At 41.7% G+C, this 27,243-nt stretch overlaps 1 protein-coding gene across 3 annotated transcripts in view; it reads left to right on the forward strand.

Annotated features, from left to right (window-relative positions):
- The window catches only part of PACRG (parkin coregulated), a 468,057-nt gene that overhangs the window by 235,160 nt on the left and 205,654 nt on the right, over nucleotides 1-27,243 (forward strand). The window lies entirely within an intron of this gene.

Below are 27,243 nucleotides of genomic sequence, written 5' to 3' on the forward strand. Positions count from 1 at the left end.
GCTTCGGACCCCGTTTGTGGGTTTTCCCAGGTGCTGTACGCTTCTGCGGAGTGTCTGGTCAGGTCAACGACTGGCCCTGACAGAGCCGTCAGCTTCGGGAGGGAGTGCGCAGGGGTGCCCCTCGGCCAGCTGTACGTCTGGCATCGCTTTCCTCTGTCTCCTCCGCGAGAGTTGCGGGGTTGGTGCTTCGGAGCCGGAACTGCGGCTGTCTGTCGGCGTACGCTGACGATGTCTTCCTCTGGTCCAGGACCCAGGCACTTGGCGCGGGTGAGGCTTGTCAGGCTGTGACTCGGCGGCCTCTCCGCCCGGGTAACTGGGTCAAGAGCTCTGGCCTGGGTCGGACGGTGCAGCGAGCTCCCTCCCACCCGCGCTTCAGGCCATCCGTGGATGCGGGTCCGCCTGCTTATCTCGCGTTACCTCTCTGCCACGCATCCATCTCGCCGGAGAACTGGCACGGTTGGAGGCAGTGGCGGGGCGGCTCCGAAATGGACGGGACTACTCCGGTGCCTCTCCCTCGGGGAGGCACTGGTGCTTAATCAACGGTCCTGTCCATGCTCTGGTACCGGCTCAACACCTTGTCCCAGCCCCGGATTTCCTGACCAACCTCCGACGACGATTCTGGAGTTCTTTTGGCCAGGGACGCACTGGTCTCTGCAGGTCACTCACCTGCCCTGGAGGAAGGGGGAGGGCCTGAAGTGCCTTCGCAGCTCAGGTCCGTGTCTTCGCTCCAGGCCCTGCAGAGGCCTTGTATGGCGGGTAGTTCCGGTGTGGAGCTACTGGCACACAGCCTTCCTCCGCCGCTTCGAGGGCTCGATATGACCGAGCCCTCTTTACCTCCATCGAGAGGTCTTCCGCAAGACCTCTCCGGCTGTCGGTCTTCTACCAAGACCTCCTCGGACCTGGAAGCTCTTTTCTTGACAGGTCTGTGGCGGCCACCGTGGGCGACCTCCTCGCGGACCCTGCCAACCAATCCCCAGCTTCGTGTGCAAGTGCGGAGTCCCGCGTGTGCGCCGAGGCTGGTCTTGCGGAGAGTCACCAGGTGGAGACTCCTGGACTACGACCGGGGAGATTGCTGGATCCCCTGCGCTCGCCCGGCGCATGGGGTCTCCAGACTCATACTCCCAGGGCGTACTTCAGGAGGTGAGGGTCCGCTTTGGCTGCCTGCTGCTCGGTTACCTTGACCGGGTCCTACGAGAGGGCACACCCCGCCCACCCTCCACCCGGCCCCATGAACATTTTTATAGGGCCCCTGCCCCGGGACCCCATCGGCCCCCTCCCCTTCTCTGCAGCCACGTTCCAGACCGCGCCAGGAAACATCTGTAACGCTCGTGCTCCACCCCTTCACTACCTCACTCTCGCGTCCCCCGTACCAAATGGCGACCTCTGCACTCTCGAGGTGAGAAGCACCCGGTGGGCCAGCTTGTACTGCGCCTGTCCCGCGGCCGCTGGGGATGTCAGTTGCGGTCCTTCATGGGGCTGTCGCACGGTGTGTACTTGGCGCGTCACCCTGTCCCTGACACCTGCCCTTTCTGTGGCGTGAAGGAGACCTTGGCGCACGTTTACTTGGAGTGCGCCAGGTTGCAGCCTGTTCCGGAACCTCCTCAATATCTTTTTCGTTTCTGGTGCACTTTTCCCTCACTTTTATCTATGCACTCCCATCGTGGCCCCACGAAGTCGCGGATCCTTCTCAACCTTCTCTTGGCCCTGGCAAACTAGCCATCTGCAACACCAGGGAGAGGAGGTTGGCGAACGGATTTCTGCGACTGTTAGGGCTATTTCCGTCTCTCCGTCTGTTCACGCATCCGGCGAGTTCTTCTGGCGGGTCCACTGGCTCCCTTGACGCCTTTAGGAGCAGTGGGCGTGTCGGTTCTCTGCTCGGGTCCCATCCGTTCCCTACTTTAGCCCTCTGACTACTTGATCCCTGTTTTTGTTTCTTAGTTGTCCCACGTAATTATTTGGTGTTCTAGACCTGTGGATCCTCCCCTTAGGCTTGGGGGAGGTCCTTTAGAAGTGGGTGGGCTTCGCCCGCCCACCCCTGGGATGCCAATAGGCTAACATACCTGTTTCTCAGTACTTTACTGTAGCCATCTGGCCTTGCCCCATCACACCACACATAAAGAAAAGAATGATGACAACAACAAAAGCTATACATGCAAATAGCAAGGATTTATGGGCACCTTCCTCATCACCCCAAACCAAACCACTGGAAAAATAATCCCAAAAAAATTTACCTGAAGTTTCACAAGTAATTGTTTTCTTGGCAGTACTTAGCATGAGTGCAAAACACTTATTACGTAGTGACTATAACTTATACAGAGGTAATAGAAAATGATTAACTGGTTATTCTATGCTTTTACAGTGACTAGCATTTTTTTATATGAATCAAGAAAGTTCCCCCAAAATGTTTTGTTTGGAGCAGGCAACTGGTAGTTGTTGTAAATGTTTTATTTTTCACCTCTTTAGTAAATGGATGTGTAGATATTCAAAGAACTTTGTGATTAACTATAACTTAACTTGAATCTGAACATCACCAGGTTCACTTAACCCTAGAAAATATTTTCAGCTGGTACAAAACATTCTCATTGTACTGAAAGTCTCTCCACTGAACTTTTCATGTACCTCCATTAGGTATTATTTTTGCACATTGTTACAAGGAATATGAGATGCCCTAGACTTATCTTTTGCACTGATGTGTCATCCCCCTTCCCTTCTCAGAGAGCCAGCACTGATATATGGAGTATTGCTGCAGATAAGATCTGTGGTCATCTGATTCTTAATCTAAACACTGTTAATAAATGCTATTTTTAAATCAGGACTTTGCAAATTACACTTTTAATTAATATTTCTCTGTATATGAAGATTCTGGTATTATCCTGACTTACAAAATTTCCATCAAGATCAGAATAACATATAAGTAGAATGTGGTATCTTTGAATCAATGAGAATTTAGAATAAGGGAAGAATTAAGAATAGAAATTTAAACTACATCAAAATGTGGTAGCATTTATAATTTAAATATAAAAATTTAAGTACCTTGTAATAGATAAACATCAAGGTTTGCTGCCAGTTGTCTCATTAGTTAATCAATATAGTAGTTTCTTATTCACAGTCACTTTTTAAAGGTTTTATAATAACCAAACTAGGTGCATACTGTTTAAAGTCTTATAACATTGTATTATATTTTCTTTGATATTTGCAGTTCTGGAATTATTCCCTTAAAACAGCCAGATTTTTCAGATAAAAGAATTCAATAAGTCAGAAATTATTTTCCCCTTTGTTGTATATCATAGTTAATTATCAGAGCTATAATCCATTAATTATTCTGAATTAAATTCTTTTTAAAAGTGGCTGTTAGAAAATTTGATACCATTTTAAGTGTCCACTAACTAATGCTAAATTACACAGTAACGCCTCTGGAAGTACATGTGACATCCATATGAATACTTAATAAACTCATTATTATCTGTGCTACTATAATGAACACCAAATCAGTTTATTATGATAGTACACTTAAAATAAAGTACTACTGAAATTTTATGTTCTCATCAATTTTAAGAATGAGATGTGAAAATAGTTCAGTGGAACAATTGTTGGAATTGCCTGGGCTTTACTGTGTAGAAGAGTAAAAGACTGAAACTGTGTCACAGCAAAACAGGAACCAGAATATTCTTAAGAATTGGAGAGGGGAAGGATTTAAGTTCAACTCAAAACTATCAGGTGAATTCCTCTATCATAAGTTTCTACATGGTTTCCAAATTTAGCTCTTCTTCTAAGTAATTTGGCGCACTTGATAGAAGAAGGGTGATTTTTAGAAATTCTCTGACACTAATACTTACAATTTAGGAGTCTTTTATTTTACATAACATTGTCAAGGTTCCTCCCCCACTCTGAACTTTAGGGTACAGATGTGGGGAACTGCATAAACACTTCTAAGCTTAACTACCAGTTTAGATCTGGTTTCGCTGACACAATCCATATTCCTCAGTCTGGAACACCCCCTTTCCTCCCAAAACCTTCCCCTCCCTGGGTAGCCTTGAGAGACTTTTTCACCAAGTTCCTGGTGAACAACGATCCAACCCCTTGGATCTTAACACAAGGAGAATTTAACCATCCTCCCTCCTTTCCCCCACCAATTCCTCGTGAGTCCAGATCCAATCCCCTTGGATCTTAAAACAAGGAAAAATCAATCAGGTTCTTAAAAAGCAAGTTTTTAATTAAAGAAAGAAAGGTAAAAATCATCTCTGTAAAATCAGGATGGAAAATACTTTACAGGGTAATCAGATTCATATAGCCCAGAGGAACCCCCTCTAGCCTTCGGTTCAAAGTTACAGCAAACAGAGGTAAATCCTCTTAGCAAAAAGGAACATTTACAAGGTTGAGAAAACAAAAAAGACTCAACACGCCTTCGCCTGGCTGTTACTTACAAGTTTGAAATATGAGAGACTGGTTCAGAAAGATTGGAGAGCCTGGATTGATGTCTGGTCCCTCTTAGTCCCAAGCAGCGAACAACCCCCAAAACAAAGAGCACAAACAAAAGACTTCCCCCACCAAGATTTTGAAAGTATCTTGTCCCCTTATTGGCCTTTGGGTCAGGTGTCAGCCAGGTTTCCTGAGCTTCTTAACCCTTTACAGGTAAAAGGATTTTGGTGTCTTTGGCCATGAAGGATTTTATAGTATTGTACACAGGAGGACTGTTCCTTTCCCTTTATAGTTATGACAAACATCTTAAACTATGTTAAACATTATTTAGGTTGCAAAGTTAACTATTCAGAAATTAGGAAATGTCAGATTTACAGTTGGCCATATAACATTCATTCTGCCACCTTGTGCCTTCATTCTGTGCACTGTGTTCATGTAGTGAAAGACTGTACACAAATGACTGTACACAAAGGGGCCAAACTACATTTGTCACAGCAACCATAAATCTGGCATTTCTTAAGTTTTGGACGTTTGACTTTGTAATCTAAACATTCTTTTAACATAGGGTTTTTAACCATAATTTCCTAGGCTTTTTTAAAGATAAATTGTTTCTGTTCCATGCATGTGTAACAACATCATGCATTATTAGCAGGCTTTAAACCCCGAACCCTCAGTCCTGCAGCAAAAGACTAGTTATGTATGTGCAGAGCCCAGCCCTGCATTCTTCCTTCAGCCTCCTTGCCCCTAGAGTGACTCTGCCAGCTCCCACGCTGTATTTCCAGGACAATGTCCGCTGCTGTTTAGCTGGTGGTTTGAGCCCAGCCTTAGAATGTTCACATGTTCAGCTGTTATTTTGTCAGGCTGCTGAGATTTTCCTGATCATAAGTGAGAGAAGGAAGATGGCAATTTTTAACAGTTTAGATCTCAATATAAGCACTATGGAATTTCATGGGATAAAGAAAGATACTTCCTTAGCCTGAGGGCATTCCCTTGCTGAATATCAAAGGCCTGCTGCAAACAAAGGGGGTAGCCTTTGTCAAAGAAAAGGTCCCAAGAATCTTTATAATGGAAAATGTTAAGTATCTCAGATATAAGGTCACTAGCATTCCCTTCACCATCACTCCCAGATGAAGTCACATTTTATAAATCTTACTTTATTTCAACATTTTATTCATTACTCTCATGCTATCCTTTGAAGTGATCACAATGAATCTGCTGTAACCAAATGTTCTGTTATAGCTTACAAGGTTAAGAATGTTCTATTAAGCTACTCTATTGTGCTGAGGCACTGTTGTTTAACTAATTGAGCCTGGAATTCCTGACTTCATAACAGTTCTGTTCATGATTTGCTATGGGGTCTTAGACAATCCACAGTCTCTGTCTTCTTTTCCTAGTCTATAAAATGGAGATAATACTTAGCTACCTCACAGATATGTTGTGAGAACTGAATGTTTGCAAATCACTTTGAATATATAAAGAACTGGATAGGTGCTAAATATTATTATTGGAATATGCCTAGCACTGTTGAATTACTGTTTGAGATGGAATAGATCATCTGATTTAACAGAACTTTGATTTAAATATCATTCTATACAGTACATGAATATCACTTATATGCAGTGGTGTCGTAGCCATGTTGGTCCCAGGATATTCGAGAGACAGGGTGGGTAAGGTAATATATTTTATTGGACCAGCTTTCTGTTGGTGAGAGAGACAAGTTTTTGAGCTTACGCAGAGCTATTCTTCATATCTGGGCATTGTGTACGCTCAAAAGCCTGTCTCTCTCACCAACAGAAGTTGGTCCAATAAAAGATATTACCTCATCCACCTTGTCTCGCTAATATCACTTATATTACAGTAACCATACATATACATCCTGACTTAACTGTGAAGATAAATATTATTAGAGAAATAGTTCCAAATCCAAGGGAAATGACAAAGTTCACTGTCTGTTTTTGAAGTAGGCTATATTTTCTTCCAAGGTAATGGGAAGAACAAAAAATATTACTTCAGTATGGTATTTTCAGTAAAATTGCTGACTGCAAGGTATTCTTAGATTATGATTAATAATTAATGATTAAGCAGAAATGTTCTTATAAAAATAGTGTCTTCTGTGCTTCTGGTACACAGAGACAATTAATGGCAGTCACATAAATATTTACACAAAATATTTTAAGTCATGCATTTTTCTGCAGCTCGGTCACCAGCCCCAATCACAAGGTTTCCTCCTCATTTCACCAAAAGACAGAGACAAGCAGCAATCTAACATAGAGAAAATCCTATGACTTGGTACTTTAATCGTTCAGTCTTGTCAGTTGACTTCATCTCCATTTTTCACTTTGCCTCTTCAAAGTGTAATTCATGGCATTTTTCAGACTGGTTTGAATTTTGTGACAGAATTATTATTTTTTCATATTTGGATTTATTCTTGAGTTTGTGACACCATTGAAAAGAATAGGAAAATGGGGAAATAAAGAAAGGGACACAAGTTTTCCCTGTTTTAGCCATCTTTAATTTGCACACTTTGTCTTAGCTGTATTTTGACTCATATTTTTATATTAACATACCTAGAATTTTTTTCTTTGTGATTTATGATATCATTCACTTAAAGCCACCCCCTGAGATTTGGGCTGAGTGCTTGACTCAGGGTTGGGGAGGAAGTGAATGATAGTATGCTTCAGCATTTTTATTTAGTGTATTTACTGCTCAAACTTCATCATTTATAAAAGATATCAGTGAAAACATTAATAATGAACATCAGTTAAACAAGTCTAGAAAAATAATTAGTCTGTTAATGGAGATTAATTCAACTGCATGATCAAGATAGACTCTTTTTTTAACTTCACAGACACTTATATGACTGACACACTCAACCAGTGAAATATGAGATAGAAATATTATATCATTTGAACAAAAGTTTTCATTGGCTGATCAGTGATCTTGAAGGTGGAATGCTTACTCAGCAAGTTGTGAGACCTGATGTTCCCTTTGAATATCAAATCTGCCAGAATAACTAGAGACTACCAAAGGTTACAGAGTTGAATTTAAATACTTTCCTAGAAAGGAATGAGGATTATCCATCTTGTACTTAAATGCATACACACCAAAGTATAATGGTTGCTAACACAAGTAACTGTGTCTTAAATGCCATTTTTATTCACATATATGACCAATCCATTTTGAGTTTTATTTAGGTGTTTGCTTGAATATACCCTGCAGCTCTGAATTTCACAGGTTAGTTATATGCTGCAGTAAAAATATTTGCATCTATTCATTGTTAGATCATTGCTTTGTAGGGCCCAATTTTGCAAACTCTTACAATAACATGAACAGTCCTGGCTTAGGTAAGTAGTCTTCTTACCTCCAGTGGAATTACTCCCATGTCAGGATTGTTTATGTAAATACAGCTTAGAAGATCAAGCCCTAATTTTGTCATTGTCTCTTTTTCCTTGCATTATGAAAAATAGTACCATAAATAGGAATATTCTTCTTGTCTTTTTATACTACTGATTACTTTCTATACAATTTATCATCTCTTTCTTTTTCCCTTTCTAAGCTAAGTACAATTACACAAACTCTCATCCACTTTTAATTACATATAATTAAAATTTTGATCTGAAACTCTCTCCCAGTTGCCATTTGCCAGTCTATTGAAAGGCTAAATTTAAGGACAGAATATATTTATTAGAATTACTATACCTGGAATTTTTAAAGGGGTACTGTCAGTTTAACTATCATAGTTTTATCTGATCATGTTTTACCTATTGGTCTTACAAGTACCACCTAAGATCAGTTTAATTGAAAGAAATTAAGGTTGGGCGAACATTTTTCTTTCTGTTCAAGTCTGTAAATTGTGTTCTTTTGAGAAAATAATGTCAACAGCTTCACTGTTTCTCCTGTATTGCTAGCCAGTCAGTCATTTCCTCCTTTTGTTTGTGTGGGTCTTCTACACTGCAATAAAGAAAGAAAAAATGCTTGAAAGAAAGAAAAATAGGAAGGACTATTTTCACCAATCACTGTTCATCTGTGATCACTTTCATCAGTGTTTCAGAGATCCCCTCACACAAAAGTTCAGCCTGGCAGGCTGGAACTTGTAGTCTGGTTCAAGAGATGTTCCTCAGGGCGCTAACTGTTACAAAGTCTGTCAGCAGCCCAGCTCAAACTCTCTCCACCCCACAGTTCATCCTGAGAAACTAAAGAAGCTTTGTAATGTAGAATGAATTTAGGGGTTCCTGACACAGAATTTAGGTCCATTGTGCAGACTACAGAGGACTCTGTATATGAGAGAAACAAGCAAGTCCCTCACTCCTGTAACACCCTTGCCCCCCACCCCCCTGAAACAGCATCATAGGAAAGCTTGAAGTGAGCTCTGTATACATGGCTACATATACCATAGTTGTTCTTTTTTTCCCTAGTTCTGCTGGTTGCTTTACTCATGGGGTTTTTATTCAGTATATGCTCTCGCTGTCTGTGTGTAATTCTTGTTTTCCCACCAGAGGAAAAGCCAGTTAGAAAGTTAAAGATCTGCTTGTAGTAGCAACTTCTGTGTTTTGTTAGAACTGCGCATTTTCAGTGGCCTCTATCCATGACCTTTGCATTCAGTTGCAGTGTTTTTCCTAACCTACTTAGTAGGAGGTTTGCAAATCAGCATAAGAAGCCTAAAGTGGGTGAGCCAGAGGAGGTATTAGGAATGTCCCATAAGTGGATGAGAACTATAACAATACATTAGACTCTCAGTTATTTAACCCTAGTTAATCAATGGTTTCTAAACTATTGATCAAATGTTCATTCACAGATCTTACCCTTTACAAGCTGACAGAGGGCTTAATGAAGAATACAATGTAATACTGAATGCAGATTTATAAGCTGAAAATGACATTCTGAATACATGCTAAAATCTTGGACACTGGATGATTCAATAGGGTGTTAACCTCTCACCCTAAATTAAATGATTTTAGTAGTATCAGTTCAGTCCCTTCTCAACAGCTGTCTGAACTATACGATTAAATCCATGATTAATAGTCTTTGCTCAAGAGAGTCTCAAGACTGAAGACTGAACTAACATATGCAGTAAATTGTATCACATATCCAAAAACATGGTCCATCTTAGATTAAGGTATTTGATAGGGAGGTAGTGGAATGATTTGTACTGTTCATTAACTTATGGATTAATTGAAGAGAGTAACTGTAATGGTTAGCTCTCAGTGCTTGCATCGCTGTGCTACCATACATGTGCTATACTAAGTTTTAGTACTAGCTTTGTCAGCTAGCAGTAAAATGTTACTATTATGTAATTCTAGTACTGAGAGTTAATGTTATGGTGCTACAGGGAAGACTTTGCTTTCATGAGCTCTAAGTTGGATACTTTATGGTAATTATTTTATTCAACTTGAATTAAAGTATGTGTGGATGGAGGTTTTAAAATTCACTGGTAGTGTAAATGTCTGCAATTCATTGACTTTATTGGAATTAAAACTGGGTGTGCCAGCAGTTAAATTGACCCATGAAGTGTGTGTGTGTGTATGTGTGTGTGTTGTTACACTTTCTAAGGATATACTTTCTAAGGATAGCAAGCATAAGCAAAGAATATTTAACTTCTGTAAAGCAGACACTTAAAATTGTTTATCATTTTAGTTTGTTTTAAACAATTTGTAGCTATTAAGGTCACTTTAAAACAAATCAACACGTATGGTGTCTATTTTATTTTACTCATCAGCAAATAAAAGTAAAACAAATGTTCTTTCAAACTCTGTCAATTGCCAAATAGGAGAACTGAGCTGCTTATAAATCTTATATTGCTTATTATTTATTTTTTATTTATATGCTTGATCAATCAAGGTAATAAGTATCTATTTACCTAATATTGGCTTGCCATTTTTAGTTTAATGTAATGTACGTTATAATATATTTGCCTGTTTTGTATATTATGACAACCCATGGTCCAAATTCACACCTAGTATAAAAAGGTAGAACTCCATTTACTTCATTGGAGTTACCCTTGTTTACAGAAGGGGTGCATTTAGCATCACCTGTGAAGAAAGATTGAGGTTGTGGAGGAGAAAATAACTGATGGAAAAACTTGCCAAAATATGATATTTCAACAAGATGAAAAGCGAGAGACAGACAATGGAAAGAACCAATACAAAAATTGTTCCACATTAATTGAATTAAATTGCAGTCAGTGATTGGGAATGTTAGGATTTGGATAACCTTGAGATTTTTCAGTGACTAGCAGTCAGGCATATCAGTTGGTGTTATTTGTCTCAGGGCTTGCCTACAAGAACTGTAAGAGTATTTGACTGACATCTCTAGTTGTACCACCAGTGAATGTCAATCACTCATGATTAAACAGGAAAGAAAATTGATGACACCCTCTATACTCAAATGTTATTGCACTTTTTAGGCTACTCTTAGTAGACCTTACAGCATGTAGTACAGATTTCCATTTTATTGAAAAGTAACCAAAACAAATGGTATTAGAAAATATTAGACTGAGAAAACGTAAACACTATACTTCTTAGGTTCTTCTGAAATTAAAGCAAATTTACTTTTTAGTAATTCTGAGGGAAGTGTGGAGAGATGTGACCTTAACATTTTGCTTGGTGAAAGCTTAGCAACATTTGCTGTTGGATAAAAGAGAGAGCTTCTGGACATACAGCCTAAACATTAGGTCAAGGTGGAAGAAGATCTCTTTAAACATAAGATCTAGTAATTTTCAGGATTTTCTTATAGATTTTTTTTTTCAGCTACAACAGCGCTAGGGATACATTTTGGTTACACATCATATCAAAAGATTTGTGGTTAGTTTGTTACAATTCGATTTTTACCATCTCCAATTGTGATATTAAAGTGGATATTGTCATATTGTTTATGTATTAAGGATGTATGAAACCCTGTTTTCACTGTCCCTCAGAAACAGTCTAGTACATTAAATGAAAGATGATGCTCGGAAACAGCAAAAACTCCAGAGACATTCTAAGCATTGCATGACCCACAGTTCCCAACATTTCTGTTCTTGAGTTCCATAATCTGTTCCTTTTGCTAGTTCATTCTGAATTTTACTGATTTGTGATATTGTATTTTCTTTTCACAAACCTGAATGGCTGACTTACTTTAATCAAAGTTGTTTCACTTCCATCTATCCATATTTTTTGCCAGAACATTAATATAGGGTGTCTATCTTAGGTTGATACAGTGTTCTATAAATTGTTCAACTAGAGTTTATTTCCTCTAATAACTCCCTTAGAGGCTTATCTCCTGCAAGGGCCATCATAGTTGTTAATGTGAGTTGATCTCTATTTATGCCAGCAGGTTCATAATTCCTTGGGTGTTTGCCATTCAGGGCCAAAACACATTCTGCTAATGTGATTTATTGTTGCTCTCTGGCATGTTTATTTGCATACCAGCTGATTAAACTGACTATTTCCAAGTGAAAGTCACAAAAAGATCAGAAAGGAAGCAAGACTCATAGCCACAAAGAGATTAAGGCACCTAAATTTGGGTTTTAAGCACTTAAATTCAGGATTTAGGCAAGCCACAAAACCCCTACTCAGCTGTAAACCTGTAAACCTAAACCTGCAGTTGCCCAAACTAGGTGCCTAAATTTTCACCATAAAAGTGGCCCTAAGCAACTACATTTCTGCCTTTTGGCATGTGCACTGCTGCCTCAAGCAGGTCCTCAGACACCTATTTTACACTTAAGCTCCAGCAGGATCCTCAGACTAGGTGAAGGTAAGTGTTCCCCCACCTATTTCACCTACATGGCCGGATCTGAACATGCCTAACTCTGCACTAAATGATCAGCAGAAGGAGGTGTCCCTTGGATGCTTTAGTCTAGTGGTTGGGGTATTTGCTCAGTAGAGGGCAGACCCCAGTGTAGACCTAATCACTGGAGTAAAGCTGTTCTTGCAAGAAATGGTTTAGGTGCCTGACTTGAGGAGAGGGTTCCTGGCTGTAGATCCTAAACAGAGATAGGCGCCTCCCTCCAGGCTGGAGTTAGGTGCCTAAATTCCTGAGATGGGTGAGGTTTAGAGCACATTCCTCTCCTTGGCATTTGCTACAGAGAATCCTGCCACAGGATTCTCTGCTGCTTTTACATTCCTCTCCTTGGCATTTGCTATTGGCTAACTTAGGCAGCTCCCCGTCTTACATGCTGAATGTTTTATGGATCCCATTCTTATGTGCCTGTCTCTCTGCATGCATTGTATAGGAAACCTAATCCTTGCAAGTAATTTGGATACAAAATTGAACCCTCTTATAATCATTTATGGAGTTTCTAAATATATTTAATTTTATTACATTCTCACATTCCATTCATGTATTGATATTGTTACCCCTTGTGACCTGAACGGTTAGTCAGCTTTTGAGGTCTTGTGGGTTGTTTCCATTCAGAGGAGAAATGTATGATGGAGTCAGATGTCGCTTTGATGAAATCCTGTTTATTTACAAAGACTGTATGAAAAGTCATGTTTCTCTGATAATAGTACAATCAAACAGCCTGAGACAGTTCCTTGGCTAACAGTTCCAACCTCATTCCAGCCAGCCCTTTAGCCATAAGCTCTCTCAGCTTTTTCTCAGAGTCATGCTACTGGGCTTCTCCAAATTTGGAGACTTCTTTTCTCCTTCTCTGCATACTTCTGTGGAGTTCCAGCCCCCTTATTCTCTCACAGACAGCTGCAATCAAAATCAGTCCCTCACCCATATGTTAACATTCAGTCTTCAGTGAAACCCCTATGTCCACATAGTTCAGATTCCTGAGCAGCCTTACATGTGGCTTGAATTTTGGGTGGAGTTTCCTATTGTTTCAGTGTCTCAGCTGGCATACCTTCTGGCAGTGTTCCCTTTTCACTTCCAGTAGGTGGTAGGATGACTTCCTCTTCCCCCTTCCTCTTCTGTATGTGGGAGTGCATAGGCAGCAGGGGGAAAGTTACATGCTACATCTGTGTCCAGGCTCTGGGATTTGTTTCACCAACTGTCCCTACCAGTGAACAGTAGGGGTGGTACATGGTTGGGTGACTGTCTGGGTTTAGTCATTGTAGGCTCCTCATTTCAACCCAACTTTCCAACTCTTAAATAAGTATTCCAAATCTCCTGTGATGCATATGATCCCGTATGATGAAACTAGCAATCTAATTTTGCTGAATTTTAATTTTCACCTTCCACTCAACATCCAGGAGGTCTGCTTTTGGGGTGGTTAAATTATAGTAGTCATAACTGTGGTGGGTTCCAATGGGCTCGGAAGAGTCCAGTTAAGAGCCCTAAAACCCTCTGGGCTGACTGGGCATTGCTCCTGCTCATTCACATGGCATGGTAATTAGCTACATTTTGTGTCTGATGCAGTTTGCAGCTTGCTCATCTCATCTCTCCTATCTACAGTATGGAGAAGGCAAGGAGACTGAGACTCTGGCATCCAGTCAGGATCCCTTTAGAGACCTGAGGGTGTAGAATGATGTGATATAACTGGCCCTTTGTGGCTCCCTACTGAAGGCCCTAGAGTCCTACTACACCCTGCCCCAGGAAGGAGCAGCAAAGTTGTGGGTCCTCCAGGCATGCATAGAGAGGCCTTATGGAAGCAGTCAATCACAGTCCATCAGGCTCAGATAAAAGGAGCTGCAGGTCAGTTCCTAGCTGGGACCCCGGGTGAGGAAGGGTGCTCAACTCTGGCCAGAGGAGCTGAACTGGCTGCATTTACTGACCCTGGAGATAGAGGACCTGAGAATCTTAAGCATAAGGTAATGGATGTAAGTAAAGGGATCTTGTGGGAAGAAGCCCAGGAAATGCAGCAGCAACTAATTCAAGGAATTAAAGGGAGCAGTGCACGGCTTCTGTTGATACAGTCCCAGAGTTGGAACCTGAGTAATGGGTGGGCCTGGATTCCCCCACTGGCCACTGAGAAAGTGGGTTAAGCCCCAACAAGGTGACAAGGCTTGTTTAGAAGCCCAAGCAAAGAGCTGGATATAAAGGGACCAGAGATGGGACTGAAGACCCTGGTGAGGGCAGATGGTTGAACTCTGCTAACCTGGAAGGGATTCATTCATTTTTTGCCTGTGTGACTTGGCTGGAGGGCTGAACCACTGAAGACATACCTCAACAGGTCAGCAATTTATAGGGGATGCCAGGAGCAGGAAAAACATTATGGTATCACACCCAGCTGCTAGGATGAACTCAGGAGATGTGTCCCCCATTACACGGGGCTGTGGCCTTCAGGCTCCCCCTCAGGTTTATAATGCCTGTTGGAAGCCAAACTGGAACAAATCCATTGGGTAGTTTGGAAGAGTTACCACATTTAGGTATTACTTGTTCAGTAAAGCTGCAGCCTCAGCAGTTAACCATATTAAGGTGTCTGTCATTGTTGCTGTGTCCACATCAACATTCAGTTTTTTAACTAAATAATGTCTGATAGTGTAGATACCATCAAACCTGTGTTTTTGCTCAAAATGAGTTTTAGCAATGCTTTTTCAGTGTTTTATGATAAGCTATTCAGAATACTAAGCTACTGGAAAAAATCCTCCACTCGAAGAAATATGCACATCACTGTTGAATCCGGAATATACCGATAGCACCACACATTAAAAAAAAAAGTGGGCTTTTTTCTTTTGTATGTCTGTTTTGTGACCCTAAAAAATACTACCACAAAAATGATCCAATATTTGATTTGAAAAAATATGGTCATTTTACTTCTGGCAGACACATTTGCATGAATTTTTCTTGAAACTTCAGAAATGTCCCTTTAGCTATTTTTGAACTGAAAATGAAGAAAAACAAAATCTTTTTGCAGTTTTCTGGTCTAGCTTGCCTCTGTGAGTCTTGAGTTTTCCCTTCAGCCTCATCTCTCCTTCCCTCCATCATCATTAAAATCCTCTTAGAAACTCAACCATCATTTCTAGCTGCATCTCCAAACCTGAGATCTTTTCTTCCATCAGATCTATCACGCTGTACTTCAGACAAACAAAGCACCTGTTAAGTACCCTGTACAGAATAATGTACATCCCCCAACTTCCACATCCACTCATCTTCATTGTCTCTTCCATTCTTCAGGTCAATACCACTGTTGCTTCTGTAGCTGTCATAGCCTTCTTTCCTAAGCTGCTGTCAAAACAAACAAACAAACCTACACAAACCCAAAACCAGAACACCACCCAGATCATAGCCCTGGGGAAGGTACATGAATTGAGAAAGAATGGAAGGGATTGTTACGGGGGTGGGGAATGTTTGGGGAAAGCATTTTCTTTGTTTAAATCAGAGAAGAGCTGAGTTAACAAAATGAGAGGGAAGATTCAGAGAGTATAAAAGGAGCATTTAAGCTCTTCTTGTTGAAGAACTGATATCTTTTTTGCTTGAATTTATATGAATCCTTTGATAAGATTATTACAGTACAGTAAATAGTTATATAAACATACCCTGTAGTTATTTTTGGTTAGTTAAGACTGTTCTTGAGTATCTTTATCTTTTGTATCTCCCTTCAAAAACATTCACACTTTTTACAAACTGCTTTTTCATTTAGACACATTCCTTGTTATGCTTACCATCTTGGGAGTTTAGGGGAAAGGTGGCAGCATTCTTGTGGAAAATATATTGTTAAAATAATTTGTCAGCGTAAAAGCAGAAATCTTCCAGATGCCATTCCATTTTTTTATGAGTGACATCCATTGAGGGTAAGCAACTAATAAAATGTGGGTTAAAAAAAAAAGTATAGTTGGTCACAAATGTAAAAGTCAGAAGAGAGGCCATGTAAATAAAATTGAATGGATTAACACATGTTGACTGTAGCAGGCCTGGAATTAAACTGCCTGGCATCTGATTTTGGTATGTAAACAGAGTCTAAATGAACTCTCCCCTGACATCTAGTGACAGACTGGAGGAAAAGACTTCAGGACTAGACCGTGTTTGCATAGACACACCTACTCTGCTTAGGTGCACAGCAGTTGGAGCTGCTTTTCCAAAATTATCAATTTTGGCTGGTTTTGAGTTGCAAATCACTCTATTATTTAAATGCAGAGGGGTAATGAAATGTTATCCGTATCATATTGTATGGGGGGTGCTTTGGCAAACCAGTAAAATGCTTGAAACCACTATGGCTTATTGTTAAAGGCGCCCTAGTCAGCAAGCTGTAAATTGGCCATTCAGCACTCTTAGCTTGACCAAGGCAGGAGGGGAGGGAGTTTTGGGGTGCCACAGAAAGGGCAGCTTGACCCCGCATCCTTCCTGATAAGAATTGTGTTGAAGTTACTGACATGCCCCAGGAATGTCTATTGGGGTCTCAAGGCTGCAGACTCTGGAAAAACCCACACCTGGTTAATCAATAATCAGAAGGAACTTCCTTCTTGATCATTGAAATGGTTAGTTAACAAGGTTTCTTTAAGGGACATGTCATTCTATTACTAATGTATAAATAAGGGGAAAAAGCTTGAGATAGTGGGACTCGTCTGGGGACTCTTTGGGACTGGTCTCTCCCTCTGGATGCATCTTGTGTTTCCCACCGGCAGATGGGCTGCCACTGTGACACTCAAGAGCGACACTCAGCTTTGGGAATTATCAAGGGCTGGGGGTGTTGTACTAATCTTGTTACGGACATGTGTAAGTGCTTGAGACTAAAGGTTTAGCTTTAAGTGAAAGCACTCTCGTGTTGTCCTGTTTGTGCCAGCCATCTATCGGTCGGATGGCCGTGTCTCCCCTGATTTATTTCCTGACACCTCCTTGCACAGAGTACTAGTTACTAAGAGCTTTCAGTTGCAAGAACCCCAGGTAACAATATGAGTAAAGGGTAGCAGAATTGCACTTTGCATGCCCTTATTGAGGGGTCACCCTAAACTGAACCTTACTCGCTAAGTAGGGGGTGGGGGAATGCCAAATGCCTGTAGGGGGAGAGGAGAATGGATGTTGCTAGGGGAGGGCATGGACTTTGTTCAAAAAATTCTAGGCACTATTTGCCCTGACTCTCTCTAGCATTTAGTGACAGAGCTGATTGGACTCAACTGAGAGTTCTTGTTTCCATTTGGTGATTCCTAGAGCTGACATCACTGCTGAACAGATCTGGGAGCTAAGCCTTAGATTTTGTGGGGACAGAGAAAGGCAACACAGAGCCTGCACTGGCTGCAAGGTCCTCCACTAGCTGCTGAAATCACTGAGAGTTGGATTAAGTGGTAGATGTGATGTGGTGGGAGCAACAGCTACTGGTGCCAGAGAAACAGCGACAGAGAGACAGCAGCCAGCGGTAGCAGCAGAGAGCAGTGGTAGAGAAACAGTGGTAGCTGTGATCCAGTTCCAAAGGCAGCAACAGAGGCATTGCTCAACACACACACACACACACATCCTGCTTTGCAGGGTGGGAGGTGAACCCACCTCTGAACTCTGGGTCTTTGCTAATCAAAGACAGCCAACAGTGAGTGGCGTGCAGTGTAAGGAGAGGGAAGTGGGGTGGTGTGTTAAGGGACATTTATTTGTCAGACTTTCACACTGCAAGGTGAGAAATTGAGGGGAAGGACACTGCCCAACACACTTTGGGGTGCAGTGGCCATGTGCCTATGGTCACATGCTTTTGAATTGGGGTTGTGGTGTTTTCCCAAATTAATCTTGGGTCCATTTTTCCCTTTTATTAATAATTTTCTTTAGTTGTCTACAGACTCAGCCCTTGTGAGGGGGGCAGTGTTGCCTCTTTGGGTATTTCTACACAGCAAAGAAAAACCCGCAGCTGGCCTGTGCTCGGTGACTTGGGGCTCATGGGGCTTGAGCTGCGGGGCTGCTTCACTGCTGTGTAAGCTTTTGGGCTCAGCCTGACCTCCAGGCTTTACGACCCTGTGGTGGTGTGTCAGTTTTGTTTGTTTGTTTTCCTGTGTAGGCATATCCTTAGAGGCACTCAGTGCTCGTTTTTTGCTTTCCCTGATTACTGTGTGGAGGCTCAAGCTGATTCTATTTTGTGAATCCCCGTAGAGAAACCCCATAGACATTGAACCTTGTTGTTGTCACCTCCACCTGGCAGAAGGATTACAGGTACATAATGTTGCACCATTGTAATGGTATTGAACTTCACTGAAGAGTGGACAGGATCTAATTTTCTTCTATCAGGCTGTGGAAGTATTTTATTGAAAGAACATCTAGAAACAAATCCCATGTTCTGGACTTCCATGTAAGCAGATGAATTGATTTCAAAGCCTATAATTTATTATTATACATTACATACTGGGTCCATATATGTTTGTCCTGTGTTTTCATTAGTTTCTAACACTCTACAGTAGACTGGAAAGAACTTCCTTCATGTGTCATGTTTCCTTCATCGCTTTTTTTATTCTTTCTGGCAAAATAACCCCCTAAAACTTTCTCTTGTTAACTATTAAAGTATTTTTCTTGGTTCAACCAACCCATCTAAAATAATACACCAGTAACTGACAGGACAAAATGCAGATATTTTGATTTTAGTATTTGTTACTTTCACATGGATCTTACATCTTCGTATCATGGGATCATCCTATAAAACTCCCTTTACTATCCATCACAAATAAGCCTCCTGAAACGAGCAGCCTGGAGGGCTCAATGGCCTCGTGGTTACAGTGTGTGGCCTCCAGCCACTCACTTGGTTGTGGGACCTGAGACCCAGACCCTCCCTCTCCATTGGATCCCAGACTAAGACCCTGTGTTTGTCAACTCCTGAACAGGGGCAGCTCTCCTGGCAGGGAGTCTAAATTCACTGCCCTGGGCTACTTCCTACTAATGTCTGTTTGGTTTGGGGGAAGGCCCCCTTTAGTGCACTTAGTTGGGAAGCCTGTTTCCCATAGGGTCCTCTCCTGGGTCTTGAGCAGTGCCTCATCACAGTCCCAGCTCCTTTACATATGTGGCCACCAGTTGGCATGGCCAAGCCCCACAGTGTCTCTGGGCTTACCCACTCATTTGCCTCCAGAGCTGGAGGCTCCTAGGTTTCCTCCAGAGTCTCCTGTGGCTCTGTGTGTTTGTGTGTGTGTGTGCGTGCGTGCGTGCATCCTCAGTTAGAGAGCCAACTAGTTCTTGCTTCTTTGCCAGTCAGTCCCCAACTGACCCCGGTTCTTTCCTTTTCTACTCCCTCCAGGCCTGTTGTTGGCTGAAGGTGTAAGGGGCTGGGGCTAGCTGGGCCCAGAGGCTCTGTTTAATCCCTGCTGTAGTGATTGGCAGTTGCTCTGCTTCATCACACCTCCCTAGAAAGCAGTGAAATAGTGCGTCCTTTGTGGAAAAGGAAGTATCTTTGTTTGCTGTTCATAAGCTTTGTTAAAAATGTCCTGATCCTTAAAGGTTTTGTGCATAATGCGTATTAACCTTAGAGAAACCTTGTGGTGTGTAGAAATTTCTTTTCTAACAAAAAACACATTGCAAATCTGAAGCTAGGATCAGGTTTTCAAAAATGTTTACTGAATTTAACTTAGTGTAGAATATGTGTTCTCAGTTGGAAACCATGAAAACTGGTGGTTGGGGTGAGTTTCCCTTCAAGATTGTGGGGTTCCTTTTAACCCAGAGGTTAAACTGAGGCAAAACTGAGAAAAGGAAAGTTTTCACAAGACTCAAACTGAAAACACTGAATTCTGCACAGCTCAAGCGAAAACACTGCACAGCTCTAGCGAAAACATAAAGTATCTCTCCAAAACCTGTAGGATTTCCAAAGCAGAAAAAAGTAAAACTGACACAGCCAACATGCTGTAGAGTTGCACAATTAGACATCTGCCATCTAGTAGAGATTCACTGTATGTGCAACCGACTCAATTTGTGCCTGAAGATCGGGAAACATTTCTAAATATTTTGGCCACTTCCAAGTTGCTAAATCTAGTTCTTTCCTTCAACAGTTAGTGAGAGCTGACAGTTGATATTGGGTATCAGATGTAATCAAAGTAAATCCTTTACCAATTATCTAAAGTTCCCCATTAGGGATTTAGCACACTGAATAAGAACAACAGGATGTAGGTCAAAAAAAGGCAACCTATTTATATGTTTGAACATATGGTGTGTTGCAGGTATCTCTAAAACTGTGTCATGGGTAATGAATACAATCTATGTCTTCCTGGCTTGAGAAAATAAAACACTTCCATCCATTGTGCCCACATCAGTGGTTTCCCTCTCTCTCTATCTGTCATTTGAGGAGTATTTTCTATTTTAAAAGAACAAAAACCTAAATAAAATTCCTTTCTTTATCTGCTTTGCTGCATCACTGAAAGCAGCAGAAATGCACATGGCTCTGAGTATTATCTGCCTATATACCTGCCTATCTAGATGCTTATATGGCCTCCATCAATGTAATGTCTTTGCTGGAGCAGGGTGCATAAGATGTCATATTACCCAGTCAATAGCCCATGGCTCTCTTGCGATACAGAGAATTTTCCTATTGCCCTAAGCCTTGCTTTTGTGGCTGCTCACAGCTTTTTACACCTTTTACCCGCCAACTCAAACAGCAAAAAGTTTTCGCTGTTTTGGTCTGGAGGCCAATTTTACTCACATTTGGGACCTATTAGTGTGCTTTTAATAGGTGATTAGTAAGTCCACTAATGTCACCCCTTTTGCTACAGGAAGTGAATATATTTCAAAATCTTTAGACCCAGAGTTCTGAACAGCTCCGTGATGGTGTAGTTATTTCAGCCTACACAAGCTGAATTTGTACTGAGGGAATGTGTTCAGGAAGATGTCAATGCAAATGAGTTTACAAAGCAGATATGAACACAGAGAGATAGTAGTAACATGTCACATTAAAGAGCTGGAAAGTGAAAGCTTAGCCCAAGACAATTTCCTAACTCTGCTTTCGAGATGTAATTTTTAAATATGAAAATATAAAACCACAATTCAGTTCACAGGGCTGTAAGTTTTGAAATTTGTATTGAAATTATGGTGGTATATTTCCATATTTGTTATAGGCAGAAAATCAAGGCTTAGGTGATAGAGGTAGACTTTCTGTCTGTACAAGATTTTGTTTTAAGTTGTAAGTTTTACCAGTTGTGGTGATCTGAAAAGGCGTGTTAAGTGATCAGAAGTATTTCATCCCTTTGATGTACAGTGGTAGAAGACAGGATTCATGACATGCTGGTTTAATTCAGCTCTCACAACAGCTTGTAAGAGATAAGGAGGTTGTTGGAAAGATATTATTGGATGCTCAAGAACTGTTTTTGATGTTGCTCTGAACTGACAGCTAATGGGGAGAAGCTTTCTTTGATAACTGGTATATTTCAGTGTAGATAGATTTTTACTGCTACTTTTGATTTTTGTTTGGAAGATGATAGTTTAAGTATGTGCTTTGCTTGCTGTCTCTGTAATACAAAATCTATGTTATCAACTAACTAAAAGTTCATTAATTTTCTTATTTTTTTTCTAGGGGAGATTTTCATTACTGCATGTAAAATCTGATTAGCAATATTCTGGCATATCTAAGATGACAAGAAGCCTGAATTCAAAACTGAACAGTATATCAGCGTGGTTGTGATAATATGTTTGGCCTGATAGCAAAATGTATTATCAGCAAAAAATAAGTTACATGCATATTATGTGATGGGGAGAACTTTGAGTGTGAGCTGCTCAGAAGGTTATGTATGAGTTGGAGGGGTTCCTTTGTTGGTTTCCTTTTGGTAGTGGGTACAGGGAAGGTGTTCAGTTATGGTGGGCTGACGAAGTAGGAGTTGGTTTTGGCTAGAGGTGGACTTTATAGATGCCCTGGAATTATTTGGGTGCCCAAATATGGCAATTAAGACACTTTGATGACTACTTCAGGATGGTCAAGAGGCTAGACAAGCACTATCATGTGTTGGAGACATGAAGACCTGAGAAGAGCTTGTTTTCAAGGGTCTGGAATTGTCAATTCCTGTGGTAATATGTAGAAGGAGACAAAGTGTCAAAGCAGAAGAAACACAGAATGAGGCACTTAACCTCAATTCATTGTTCTCATCCACTGTCCTCAGAAGAAGGAACCTCTCACCTGGATCTCCAGGATCTAGCTCTTCTCTTCATGCAAATTAATGTAAAATTGATTGTTATTAAAGTATCAACCATCCACAGTTTAATTAAGAATGAGGCCCGTGATTTTATATATATAACTAAGACTTGGATGGATTATGCTTCAGGACTAGTTTTGGTATAGCTGGTTCCACCAAGGTTTGTTGGATGAGGCTACTACTAGTGTATAGCTTTCCCAGCTGCATCACAAAGTCTACACACAAAGGGATGAATTTCTTCATTTTATTGGTATAGGATGTACTAAAGATGATGTTCCATGTTTTCAGCATTCATATAGATATTAAGCATTTGGGGTCAGCTGAGGATTTAGGCTTGAAAACCCACTGAAGTCAATGAAAAGACTCCAGTTGACCTCAGCAGGCATTAGATCAAGCCCTTAGTGGCCATCATAGCAACCAGGGCATTGTCTTAGGGTAGTTGCAACTCACACATCTGGCCACGTTTTGAATCTAGTGGTTTGAGATTAGGGGATTGGATATTATTTTCATATCATACACTGATCATTATCTTCTGTGATTTTATATTGAGAATAAGGGTACGTCTACACTACAGGATTATTCCGATTTTACATAAACCGGTTTTGTAAAACAGATTGTATAAAGTCGAGTGCACGCGGCCACACTAAGCACATTAATTCGGTGGTGTGCATCCAGGTCCGAGGCTAACGTCAATTTCTGGAGCGTGCAACTGTTGTGTAGCTAATTCCAAGCTATCCCATAATTTCCCACAGTCCCCCCACCCCTTGGATTTCTGGGTTAATGCCAGTGGCTGATGGAAAAAAAAAAAAAACCCAAAAATCATTTTGCGGGTGGTTCTGGGTAATGTTCTCACCTTCTATTCTCTGGGAAAGCAACAGCAGACAATCATTTCGCGCCCTTTTTCCGCCTGGATTGGCCCTGGCAGACGTCATAGAACGGCAACCATGGGACCGTTCAGCTTTTGTTTTTACTGTTACCGTACGTCTACCGATGCCCGCTGACAGAAGGCGATACTGCAGCGCTGCACAGCAGCATCACTTGCTTTTGCATGATGCAGACGACGGTTTATCAGTCTATCTGTAACCGTCTGCTGCCCATTGTAAATGGCCTAGAGATACAGTTAATCTTCGTTCTGTAGTCTGCCTGCTATCATAGGTGCCTTTTGGCTGAGGTTGGCTGGGGGCACAAAGCAAAATGGGAATGACTCCTATGTTCCCAATCCCCTCCTTTATGGTTTAAAATAGGTCATCCTGCCTAGATATGGGGCAATGTTACTAGAGACCATGTATCAGAGAGCACAGCGCTCCATGGTCAGATCCCACAAGAGAGAGGCGGAGAAGGGAAAAAAAAAGTGAGGGATGGGAAGAGAGGAGCAGGATGATACAGAAAAAATTAGGAATGGGAGGCACGGAACAAAAAATGACGAGCTGCATGCATTCACCGGAAGTTGCCCTTGCAACAACTCCACCGCATTGCTTCCCTCCTCCCCAACTTTCCCCTGGGCTCCATGGCATACCCCCCATTGGTGTCAGAAGTTAAAAGAACAGGAAATAAGAAACATGACTTGTTTAGGGTAAGAGGGGGGCGCAGCCTCTCCACACTGCTATGACATTTCCACAGGCAGAACATAAGTTGTGCGGGGAGAGGCCCCAGCATCCCATGCATGATACAGGCCAGTACAGAATCTTTTCTTTTACACAGGAAGGAGGGGCTGATGGAGCAACGCCTCCATCTATGATGAGGACGGTTACAGCTGTTCTGTACCATCTACTGGGAATGACCGGGAATCATCTATTTGTACCCAGGCGCCCGGCCGCCCGTCCTGAGGCACCAGGAGCACTCACGGAGCTGATGCAAGGACGGCTAGCAGTCCTACTGGCACCATCTGCACCCGGAAGGGGAAGGAGCGGGATACTGCTCTTCAACTGCCGCAGCATCGCGTTACCAGAGCAATTCAGTAGACATAGGGTGACATTGAAAGAAGTCAAGAAACGACTTTCCTTTCTTTCATTGGGGAGGGAGTAATTTACGAGCCTACTAACCACGCCGACAATGTGTGAACCTAACAGGCATGGGACTCAGCAAGAAATAAATATTTTCGGGAAGACTCTGTGGATAGCTGGAGTCCTCAGTACCCCCTCCCTCCATGAGCATCCATTTATTCTTTGCTTTCAGTACGTTTGTACGTCAGCACGTGACCTGGAGATGTTCTTTCAAATGCTTTGGCATTTCGTTTTCTGTAAAGGAGCTCTGATAGAACAGATTTTCTCCCCATACAAGCGATCAGATCCAGTACTTCTTCGAGCCAGTCGGTCAGCTGGATGCTCTTTTTGGATGAGAGAACTCGCATCACCAGCCAGCCGACAAAGCTCCACACTGGGCAAACAGGAAATGAAATTCAAAAGTTTGCGGGGCTTTTACTGTTTACCTGGTCACTGCATCCAAGTTCCGATTGCTGTCCAGAGCGGTCACAGTGGTGCACTGTGGGATACCGCCCGGAGGCCAATACCGTCGATTTGCGGCCACACTAACCCTAATCCAATATGGTAATACCGATTTTAGCGCTACTTCTCTCATTGAGGAGTACAGAAACTGATTTAAAGAGCCCTTTATATCAATATAAAGGGCCTCGTAGTGTGGACGGGTACAGCGTTAAATCAGTTTAATGCTGCCAAAATCGGTTTAAACGCATAGTGTAGACCAGGCCCAAGTCTCCTGTTACTGATGAGGGATGGTTTTTATAGTCTGCCTTGTGGGATTGATGGATCAAGAATGTTTCCAGACAGTTCTGAAGAAACATATAATGCTTTGAAAGGACCATTGTGTTGACAAATTGTTTTAGACAGGAGGTGAATAAGAGGACATGATAGAGGTACAAATTAGTGAATGCAATAGAGAATGTTAATCATATGCTCCTTTTTTACCATCTCTAATAATATAGGGACAAAGGACACTAAAGTAAATTGAAAGGTAGCAGAACACTACATGTAATTAACTTGTAAAACTCCTCCCTGCAAGATATCAGAGGCCAATATTTTAGGGTGAAATGGACTAGGTATTTATATTAATAATGAGCATGTCCACAATTTAATTTGTTAGAATATATTTTGGAGGGGATACAAACCTCATATGTAAAGACTTCATTTACCAACTGATGGATGTTAGGAAGAAATTTCCCTTTTGAGCAGCTTATTCCATAGCTATCAGTAATGAAGTTTCTTGTACCTTTCTCAGAAGGATGTGGTACTGGTCACTATCAGAGTCAAGATAGAGGATTAGATGGACCCTCCATCTGAACCAGGAAGGCAGTTTCTATATTCCTAAATATTATTTTTAAACCTATTAATCAGTGTGTTTTCCACTCTCATATTGCTCATCCTTCAGCACATGCACATAACTTCCATGAGTGGACTAATCTTGCAATGTACTGGGTTGCAGCAAGAGCAAGCTTCCCAAACAGTGTGCCTCAATCCTTAACTGGAAGCACATCCTCTGGGTTTGGAAAGATAGTTCACTCTCTTTCTCAGCTCAGTACTTGGCCCCTTTAATACTGCCAAAAAGGCTATCAATTTTGCTTGTGGTGACATAGGTATCTGTCCACTGGGAAATGGTTTAAGAGCTCCAATTAACTTTGCATGGGCCAATAGCCAGGTTCATCTAATTTAAACTGGTGGCTTAAAGGTGAAAGTTTTAGTATCGTAATTGCAGCAAAGAGTCCTGTGGCACCTTATAGACTAACAGATGTATTGGAGCATGAGCTTTCGTGGGTGAATACCCACTTCGTCGGATGCATGGCGGATGTATTCACCCACGAAAGCTCATGCTCCAATACGTCTATTAGTCTATAAGGTGCCACAGGATTCTTTGCTGCTTTTACAGATCCAGACTAACATGGCTAAGCCTCTGATACTCAGGGCCAGCGCTTCCATTTAGGCAACCTAGGCGGTCGCCTAGGGCACCAGGATTTGAGAGGGCAGCATTTTGCCGCCCTTGGCAGCAATTCGGCGGTGGGGGGTCCTTCCGCGCTCTGGGTCGTCGTCGGCAATTCTGCGGCGGGTCCTTCACTCGCTCCGGGACCCGCCGCCAAAGTGTCCCGAAGACCGGTAGCATGGAAGGACCCCTCCTGCTGCAGAATTTCCGCCAATGACCGGGAGCGTGGAAGGACCCCTGCCTAGAGTGCCAAAAACCCTGGTGCTGCTCCTGCTGATACTAGAATCCTAATTCCAATTCCCTGAGCTAAACAGTTGTCTGTTCTAAACGTCATGCTCTTCTGAGTTTCAGTGGTAGATCCAGAACTTTCGAATTATGTGAGAAAGACACTTAATTTGATTATTTAAGTGGGATAGCATAAGTTTGTGATCACAGAAAATTGTTGACTTCTAACCATTCAAGACCTTGCTTTTGGATTTTGTGGTATTCTCAAGATCCTAGTCATTTGTTATAACAATAATGCCATTGGAGGTAAAACGTGAAACATTTATCTTAATGGAACATCATGTCTGAAATCTGATTATGACTACTTGCATCCTAATATGTTTAATAATTTTTCCTGTTCATCACTGTACTAGAAACATCCAGTTAGTGTGCTTGTCTAGTGTGGTTGGATGAAACTGGCATGTCCTGAGGTTTAACTGATCTTACGAAATGCCATATCATAAGAACAAAGCAGTAAGTGTTATACCATCATTTGGATTATTCAGATAATGAAAAGATTTGCTAGTCTTCTCAAAAAATGGATAAGGGGATTTGATGATGTTACCTGCTAACCATGTGTTTGATTCCTGCAGTAGGATTTGGATAATCCTGGTAGAAATTGCTGGCGTTTGTGCAGTTTTTAATAAATGAATATATTATTTTAAAAGACCCATTTATGTCTTTCAGTGATATCTGATGT

Source organism: Chelonoidis abingdonii, chromosome 3 (assembly GCF_003597395.2).
Source record: "Chelonoidis abingdonii isolate Lonesome George chromosome 3, CheloAbing_2.0, whole genome shotgun sequence".
In the NCBI taxonomy this organism is placed as follows: Eukaryota; Metazoa; Chordata; order Testudines; family Testudinidae; genus Chelonoidis; species Chelonoidis abingdonii.